Source organism: Seriola dumerili, unplaced genomic scaffold (genome assembly GCF_002260705.1).
Source record: "Seriola dumerili isolate Sdu_G_001 unplaced genomic scaffold, Sdu_1.0 BDQW01000665.1, whole genome shotgun sequence".
NCBI classification, from domain to species: Eukaryota; Metazoa; Chordata; class Actinopteri; order Carangiformes; family Carangidae; genus Seriola; species Seriola dumerili.
The window spans coordinates 29,551-39,953 of record NW_019174920.1 but is presented as its reverse complement, the minus strand read 5'-3'; positions in this window follow the sequence as shown (position 1 = coordinate 39,953).

Here is a 10,403-nt window from a genome sequence, read left to right as displayed (position 1 = left end):
TACGTCGCTCTATCGTCGTTATCCGACGATAAACTTTATATAGAACAATTCAATACAATACTTCTACTAGTGGTAGTGGGAGTAGTATGAATATTGATTTTGCATTCCTCAAACATATTCAAAACCGCCTGCTATAATGACAAATAAAATGCATAAATAAAAATAAAATAACTGTAAAAGCCCTATAGCATTCTAAAAGAAATCCATTTGATAGATAGATAGATAGATAGATAGATAGATAGATAGATAGATAGATACTTTATTTATCCCCTAGGGGAAATTCATGTGTCCATTAGCTCATTGATGATAATAATAATAATAATAATAATAATACTAACTGAATAATAACTGAATAATAAATAAACAATAATAATTACATCAGTCCACTTCCTTTGGCTGAGGTGTTGTATAGCCTGATGGCAGTGAGAATAAAGGATCTCCTCAACCTTTCTGTTCTGCAGCGCAGTGAGATGAGACGTTTGCTGCACCTGTAGCTCTTCTCTGTCCTGCCAGAATGTTGTTGAGAGGATGTTGGTATTGTCTAAGATGGCTTCCATCTTACATTGCATGCGTCTCTCCACAACAGTCCTGAGTGAGTCCAGACTCTTGCCAAGCACAGACCCAGCTTTTTTTACCAGCTTCTCCAGTCTCTTTGTGTTCATGTCTGACATGCTGCTGCCCCAGCAGACTGCAGCTTAAAAGAGCACACTGGCCACCATTGACTGATAAAACATGTGCAACATTTCACTGCAGACGTCAAAGGACCTGAGCTTCCTGAGGAAAAAAGAGCCAGCTCTGCCCCTTCCGTTGGATGGCATCTGTGTTCAGGGACACCTCTCACACCAAGGTATTTATAAGGGTGCACCACCTCTTGTCAGGTAATCCACAATCCAGGATCATCTCCTCTGGAGAGGCTCAGCCAGCTGGGCTGCACAGTTCTTTAACAGCCTCGGACACACACCATCCGGGCCTGTTGCCTTTCCAGGACATAGCCTCTGGAGCTCCGCCCTCACCTCTTCCGTTGTAAAGGACAGGAGACTTGACCCCAGTGTGGAGGGAGTTGCAGCTGCAGTGTCAGGTTGTGAAGGAGATGCCGTAGGAGAGCTGCAGCTGAACAACGGGAAAGAGAACAGGTGAGGCTGTGTCAAACCTGTTGTAGAACAGTTTGAACTCATTGGCCTAGTCCACATCACTTGATGTTGCCTGGCTGGTCTTCTCTTTATAGCCAGTGATAGTCCTCATCCCCTTCCACACCTCTCTGGTGTTGTTGTGCTGCAGCTTCCTCTTTACTTTCTTTTTGTGGTCCTCCCTACTTTAATTTCCTCTTCAACTCATGTTGCACACACCTGAGCTTCTCCCTGTCTCCATCCCTGAAGGCCTCCTTTTTCTGGTTGAGGAGGGTCTTAATGTTACTGGTGATCCAGGGTTCATTGTTTGGAAAGCAGTGTACATTCCTTGCTAGTATTACAGTGTCCATACAGAAGTTAATGTAGTCCGTGGTACATTCAACCATTCAATCAAGGTCAGGGTCCTTGGTTTTATCATTTTCCTGTGACTCAAACTACTGTTGGGGTCACAGGAAAATTCTGTATGGACACTGTAATACTGTTTTGAGTGCACTCAAAACAGTCTTTTCAGTCACTGGCCTCCGGGATCCAGTTCCTGAATGAGCGGGAGGTTGCAGCCTGCCCCAGTACACAGGGCTTGTAGGAAGGCTGAAGAAAATCCAGATTATGATCTGGTCTACCAAGTGGTGGTAGAGCTGAAGCAGTGCAGGCCTCCTTGACATTTGCTTTGGGAACCAATCCTATAGGACAAAATCCTATAGATTATATCCTATAATATTTTATATCGGACAAAATCCTATTTTATAGGACTATAAGAACCAAAAGGACTATCATATAATTATTCCTATAAAAATGCATCTAATCCTATAAAATGCTATAGGATTAAGTCTTATAAAAGTCTGAAATTCCACATTTCGTAAACCTATAGGAATAAGGTAAAAATTTGAAATCATCTAGAAATATGTGATTTTTTTGTTTCTTACTTAAATCCATTACAGTGAATTCAAAATCCTATATGATACATGCTTTTACAATTGTATTGTATTTGCTCCCTAAAAAAAAGATTTAATTCAGAATTAAACAGTTTTAGTAAGTATAGCAAAAATACACTAAAATACACTACAAACCAAATACATGTTATTTTATTTTAATTTATGAAAATCAGTACAATGAAAAAAAAACACATGTAGTGCAGAATTCATCAGTGCATCCAAAGTAAGAAAAATCCATGTTGTCCTGGAAGATAAAAGCAGGGGGTGGGGGAGGGTGGTATAACAGACATAGAGGCAGAAACAGAGGGAAAGAACCAATATAGTCCACAAGAACCAATATTACAGGAACAATGCATCTCACCTGCAGATGTTAAGCATGTCTGTCTGAGTACACTATGTTACAATTATTTTCTGTCATTCCCAATATTGATTCAGAACTCTTATCCCAATGTAATCCATAATGATATGCAGTACATCACTTAGAATGGTTTATTTTCACAATTTAAACAGTTAACCAATTTCGCTTCCATTCATTTTAAGATATATGCAACAGAGAAACAAGAAGAAGGAGGGAAAATGTCTTCCAAAAATGGAGGCTGTAACATTATTCAGTTTGTAAGTAAAGGCTTTTGGGCAATGTCACATCTCTGTTAAGCAACTATTCCATGATAATTATGTGCAAAATTGTCACGCCAGACTTATGCACAGGACGCAGATGCAGGGTATCAGAGTCTTTATTAGTAATTCAGGCTTCTAAATACCAAGGCAGAGAAACAAAAACAGGCTATGAAATATTATCTATAACGTGCTTCTTCGAGAAGAAGCAGGGTAACCAATACAAAAATAATAATCACTCCAATAAGGGAGGAAAAAAGACTACATATAAAAAACAGAAAATCACTCTAGAATCAGAGGAAAAAGGAACCAAAAATAGAAACAACAAAAACTCTCCTATAACTGGAGGTACTATGATATAAAAGGTAAGTAAATAAAAATCACTCCTCACGGAGGAAACAAAAGGCTATGCAAACATAAACTAGGAAGATCTACTAAGATATAAAACTTACAACAAAAAATCTCTCACTTGGAGGAAACCGACAAGAACTGTGGCAATGACTGTGATCCAAAACTGTGAAGACGGCTGGGGTGAACGCACATGAACCAAGACGAACACACTGGCACAAGACAAGGGGAGACACGGACTATTTGAACACATGAGGGTAATGAGGAGCAGGTGAACACAATCGGGAATCAGGGAAGACAATCAGACCGGTGACACATGAGGAAGGGCAAGTGACCTGAAACGAGAGGAGAGTTACTTCTTTCAAAATAAAACAGGAAATGACAAGACAAAAAAAACCCCAAGACAAGACAACCCCACCACGGTGTGACAAAAATAAGTCTTAAGTGCATGTGCAGGGTTTGTTTGTCCAGATAAGGAAATTAATGAAATTAATATAAAATAAATTTTGACTTACCAATAATGTCAGAAACTTTGTCAGGGTCCAGCTGTGACTTTGCCTCTTATTCTCCCTGCTGATATTCTTGTTTTTATTCTGCGATAAACTATGAGCGGCAGCTCCTGGATACTTAGAAATCACTGGGACTTTGTAGATATTGTAGGCTATTTGCTATATTTCAACATTTTTATGAGGTCGTCAGTACTATGTTAGGGGCAGAAACCTTGAAAGAGAGCCACCTCAGCCCCCGCCTAAGGAGAGCTTTAAACATGACAGTCATCAGAATCGAGAGGAGTCTCCACCCCCTTCACTAACTTCCACCTTTGAGGACTCACCTCCTTCACCCCATCCAGGTCACTCTCCTCTCCAAAAGGATTCCCTCCAATGCAAACAGATTTATTATGGAAACTTTGATTATTTTGAATATGTGGCTCTTCAGTTGAATTCCTCCTCTCGAGCTATATTTCTAAATATCTACAGGTCACCTAAATAACATGCTACCTTTTTTGATGACTTTGCTGAACTGCTGTCTATAATTTGTATTGACTCCAACTGTGTAGTTATTGTTGGTGATTTTAACATCCATGTTGACAACCCTCAGGACAGACGGACTAAAGAACTGTGTTATGTTCTTGATAACTATGGACTGACTCAGCATGTGACAGAGCCCACACACAACAAGGGGCACACTCTGGCGTCTGAAAATTTCTAAGGTTGTGGTGACTGATGTTGCTCTCTCATCATTCCTGTGTTTTCTTTGAGAGTGCTATCTCCATGCACACAAATGTTCAAACAGAATTAATCACAAAACAGTACATCAGTGACAACACCAGTGAAATTTTTTTTTTCAGGCTTTCCCTTCCCCCAAGAGAAGGCAAGCACGGAAGGCACCTGCCCTCTCTTGGGTCTCAGTCAATGAGTTTGTAGATAATTCACATTTATAATTTGGAACTGAGAAATGCAAGGTGGTCTTTCTTCTCTGACATCATTGCCAAAAACAATAATAATGAACATTCCTTATTTGGTACTGTCGACAGGCGAACAAACCCTCCTGTATCAGTAGTCCCTGAACTTCTATCCACCAGGGTCTGCAATGAATTTGACTCCTAAGACTGGAGTGCACAGCTCCCTTGTGGCCTTTTTGGGTCCCCCCATTTAATCTGTGCAAATTGGTGCCCAGTTGTTGTGCGTTTTGGAACAATGTTTACCTTCAGAACATAAGAAAACATAAGAATAATGTAGCGTTAATGCCATAATTTAGAATTTACTCTCGTTGAAATGGGGCAACAGTCCTCTGGGAGGACAACAATTAATTACTTCAATGATAAATTTATCAATCTCATATCAGAACCCATGACTTCTCAATCCAATGGATCTCCAGTCTCTATGTCAAAAATACACAACAGGACAACAGCTGGGTGTAAATAAAGGAGTTTATTAGCTAAACTACTATCTACAGAGTAAATGCAAGGTGTATTGCCAATCATAAAGATGAAAATAATAATGAGTTGGCAATGGTGGGAGAGAATATGTTGTGGCTATACACTATGGCTATACAGCTAATGATACTATGTCTACAAATGAGATTTGATAATTAAATATTACTATGTTTCGACATCAACCCAGTCATGAGCAGAGTGTTAAGACCGGCCTACTGTGGGTTGCCCTGTAGCTCAGGACCCTTGGCTGGAACCCAGGTGGCTGTGGTTGCCGTGGTAACCCTGAAGACTAGGGTCCTAGGTGGATTCTCCTGGAGGCTGTGTCCCGTTATCACGGTGACAGATTCTGCCAGTGTCTCAGCGATTCAGCTCTGGTGGAGTTTTCCAGGCACTCTTGATTTCTGGTCGGCTTCTCTGCAGGCGGTCGTGCATAGGCAGATGTGTTATCTGCTGCCGTCTCTTGCGGTCTGATGCAAAATAAACTCTAATGCTCTTCACTTTGACTTGATAACTTTAGAGGAGACTGGCGTTGACCAGGTCACTCTAAAGTTTTAAAAAGGATAACTTGATAATAATTAAAAGTTACAAAATTACTCTGAGGCACTTCTGTTGTTTTGGTTCAGTTGGTCTTGACTTGGCTTATAAAAATAAAAGATCACACGTATAGACAACATAATGTTACTTGGAGCCTGTGGCAAAGAAATAATAAAGGATGTGAAAAAGTGCAAAAATGGCTAAGAGCCATGAGTTTGTGGCTAGCAGCTTAGAGCTATGAGTTTCCATAGCTACCGAACCGGGCTTTAAGCCGCGACTATGAGCTTTGAGCAAAGTTCTCAGCTTCTAGTTTTCTGCATCATTTTTCTAGCTCTAGCCTGTGTGTGTGTTTGTGTGTGTGTTTGTGAGGACACAAACAAAGGCAAGATGGCCGATTCAAAGTGGTCACTGTGACCACATGATCTGAACAAAGAAGACTACACAAGATGGCGGTAAACAAAGAAACTACTCAAAATGGCCGCTGGACCACCTGGGGTGTGTGAGAGGGAAGGTGTGAGTTTCTTTGTTAGCCTAGCTCATGTAATCTAAAGGTACCAGGTTAGAGGGAGGAGGTTAGCTTCATGCAGGTTCTAGAACTGAGACGTACTACTATGTGTGTGAACATACGTGTACCTCATTAACTGTATGACTGACCACAACCTAAGCAAACATTACAACAACAAGACATCAATCAACAAGTACATTAACAAAGTTAAGACTTCTGCTGCTTAGTTATGCTGTGCGGTGCTATGCTGTGCTGGGAAAGGTTAGGCCCAGTCAGTTAACGTTACCCAGTCCTGGAAACCAGCAAAGAGGTCCTTTTCCAGACAATTTGGTGTAAAGTTCCAGTGAGTTAGGAGATTTCCTAGTGGAGTAAAGTCCTGTCTGGGCTGTGTTACTTTGCAGTTATCTCCTTTGTTCTCCTCACAGAGTTAGCTGTTCCATGCTAACTCTGCTACAACTCCTGGTTGCTTGGAAAACCAGCTGGCTTGTGTCGTAGCTGCTGATTCTGAAGAGAACTTGGTTTCACTCACAGTTAATCCGAAGCAGGTCGCTGGCTATTGAGGAGAAGAGGTTTGCAGGCTGCTGGTAGCCGGCCGGTTGAGAGAGCTGGTTTTCTCAGGTAGCAGGGCTGACCTGGGCTGGGGCCTTGTTGCCCTTTTTGAAAAACTGAAAGGAGAGATGCTGGAGCTGCTCTCCAGAAGCAAGCCAAAGGAGAAGAGAAGCGAGGAGAGAGGCCAGAGATCTGGTTTTGTTTGGTGACCACCTTGGGTCTACAATGTCACACGCTGAACCCACAGCTGGCTGGCCATTAAGGTCCGTGGGCGAAGGAAGGGTCGTCCTCAAGGTGTGAAACGGGAGGAACTTGGAGTGTGAGTTCCTTTGTTCCAGTGAGCAAAGAACAATTTGGTCTCTTGAATGATTGAAGTCCCAACAAAGAGGTTGTGTCCTGGGTGGTAAATACATTCCTCTCCGATGGCTGCAGTCAACCCCCATAACAAATAGAGGAATGCTCTGTCCCCACCTGGTGGCAGGGAAGAGAGACTACAGGAGCGGAAATTACCCACTTAGCACAGCTGTTAATAATTGAGTCTGATTCACTGCTGGGACACAGCCTACTAAAAGCCCAGAGAGAGACACATAGGGAGAGAAGTGTTTGGAGGACAGTGACTGCAGACCAGTGGGTAATGTGTTGAATCAAGGAAATGTATGATGGATTGAGAACTATTTTTTGGGAGACATTTAAGTTACACTGCCAGAGAGACTTTTGTGGAGAATCTGAAGAAGATATTTAAGTTGATTTGTTACTGTTTTCGATGTGACAAAAAGCCCTGTTTTTGTTAATAACTTTGGACAACCCCAGTAAAAGACTTGATTTGTTTTGAAACGTTTTGTGTTGTGGTCTTCTTGATGCCCATGCCAGACATTCGGTGAGTCAAACCTCTCATGACATCACAACATATAAACCTAATGGCACTAAAAATGACACAGGAATAATAAAATTGTTGATTGCATATTACATCCTTCAAACCTGGAATGAATCATAGTACCAGTGGCTAACTGATCAAACAACAATATAAACATTTCCTTAAAGCTAATAGTCTATAAATGCACAGTAGTTCTTTAACTGTAATAGTAATAATATGGACATTCTGGATGTCATGTAGTGTGTGTTACCTTGTGTGAAGGATGCTGACAGTATGGTCACATGAAAGACATTGTCTTAAAGTCTACATGTTACATTTCAAACATTCTATATGATAGAAGTTTGGAATTGAACTATTACATAGAAACATCTCATGAGTTACATAACAGATATTTAATTATATATTCTTCCTCAAATCTGTGTCTGTGAAGAGTGTTCTGCTGGTCACTACTCAGGATTGGAATGTGGGTTGTAGTTTATGACTCTTATCTAGAGAGGGACAGAGGAAGGGAGGTTGGCGTGTGTGTGTGTGTGTGTGTGTGTGTGTGTGTGTGTGTGTGTGTGTGTGTTCATGCATGACGCAGAGAGGCCAGGATTCACACCTTAGTGATAATCAGTCCTTTTGGTTTTATTTGTCCTATGTAAGAAACAATTAAATATCAATAGACAGAGTCTTATTGTTACAAACTGGGGATTTTGCCTATATTCTCCAGTTGCCTGGTGTCCATTGGTGGATCCTCTGGAGCTGACCCTTTTACCCTTGGTCTTGATCTGTGTCTCTCTGCCATGCTAAAAGCATGGCCTGTTTGTGAGAGAAGGGTCCTTTGTCTCTGTTTCCTATCAATTTGATAGTTTGATGGTAGGAAGAGTAACAAAGTGTCAATTTTGGGTCCATAACTCTGCATGTCCTTACAATGAACTTCTTTAATGGCTTGTGACTGATGCCAGGCCAGGTATGTACACTACAATAATTACCTGAATATTACAATAGATTTAGGAAATACACCGTGATTCATTTACAAGAGTCGTTGGCTGTGCCTTATTTATTAAACAAACATGCGATAAGATCTTCAACAAACTTTAACACAAAAAAGGCATAGTTTGTAATGGTAAGTAGCGTACCAAATATTAAGCATATGTTTGCCTTTAATATATTAAAGACCAACATAAATATTATACAAATATTTGGGTCATCTTGTGAAAACTGTCTTTACTAAAAAGTTTGAAAACATAATTGTGTTAGCAACAAGTAACTTGTGAGCCTAATTGGCTGGACTCTGGTGGAACTTCATTGGGTCCCTGTTCTGCCTCAGAGCAGGCTACTGGTACCAGGGCCTGCAACACAATTTGTATGTTTACTAATAATAAATATGTATGTAGGGTTAGAGATAAACATATTGCATAATACTCCAACTTCAAACACCAAAATCAAGTGAACGTCTGTCACCAGATGGTGGTCAGCTTTAGTATCATCTAGAGTATAATATGAAGGACTACAGTTTAAGCTTTATGGTATTACTATATAATTAAATTTATATCTTTGTATATAAATATGGATGCAAGATGAAGTTTGCTTGTTTGCTTTGTTTGCAGAGTTTTTTTGAATGGAGTCCACTTGTGCTTGCAAGTGGAAGAGCATTTTTTTTAATCTCTCTCATTTCAGAGAGGACTTGGTCATTTTTATCACAATCCAGCTGGAAAAGTATAAGAGAAAGATAGATCAATAGTACATGATTAGACTTTTATTAAAACACTGTAAAAACTGAGCTTTGGGAATTACTGTAGTTCACTTTCAGTCCTGGATTATTAAACATATCGGACTTTATCAATCCGTTAATGTGTTGGCTGTTTGTGTCTTTGACAATATTCTAAGTGGTTAATTCAGAAAATGTATTATGCCTAATAAATAAATAAATGAGTAATGTATGAGCGTGCTGTCTTTAATAAGTTGGCATCATGATGTACACTAAATATGTCCCTCACTATGATATGTGCACACAAAAGTATTTCTGTTAATGAAACACATTCTACTCAAATTTGAGCCATGTAGGAAATCTTAACAGAAAGTTACTGGTCAGGACAGCTATACCTACTGAAGAGAGAGTGCTTCTTGAATAAGGAGAAAACAGTACAAATCAGTTGTTCCAAACACCTGGGTGAATAATGTAAAAGAAAAAAAAGAAATGATGTTCCAACTAACCATCCAGTCAGCCTTAGTTATCCTCAGTATAAGATAAGTGCACATCCAGCATTACATTATTAATATGTGATGAAATGACTGACTTGTCTGTGGAAGTAGATCAAGTGGATCCTGGTTGAAAGACAGATAATTAGGTTAAAGATGTTTATTTCCTTGGGATTCTATGTATGAAGGACAGACTTAATGTCCTAAAACTAATTTTGCCATGTGAGTTGTACATTCCACTCTGCTATGACATGAAGGTTGTAGTCTGATGTGGTGTGGCAGCCCTCTGGCTTGTCTCTTTGTCTCTCTACAAAGAGACAAACATTTGATAATAATAATAATAATAATAATACATTTTATTTGGCAGCGCCTTTCACAGCACTCAAGGACACCTTACAGAAGATTAAAAACACAATAAAAATAATAAAAACAGACAGTTAAAAAGAAAACAATGAAATTATAGCGAATATGCAGATTGAAACAGATGAGTTTTGAATCTTGATTTGAACTAGGGTAAAGAAACAATGTTACGGATGTCTGGTGGGAGAGAGTTCCAGAGTTGGGGAGCAGAGCAGATGAAAGCTCTGCTCCCCATGGTGCTGAGGCGGGCGGATGGCATAAAGAGGTGAAGGGAGGAGGAAGACCGGAGGGAACGAGAGGGGGTGGTAATGAGGAGGAGATCAGCCAGATAGGGGGGGGCGAGGTTATGGATGGCTTTGAAAGTATAGAGAAGGATTTTGAACGTGATACGGAATTTGACTGGGAGCCAGTGGAGCTGCTGGAGGACGGGGGTGATGTG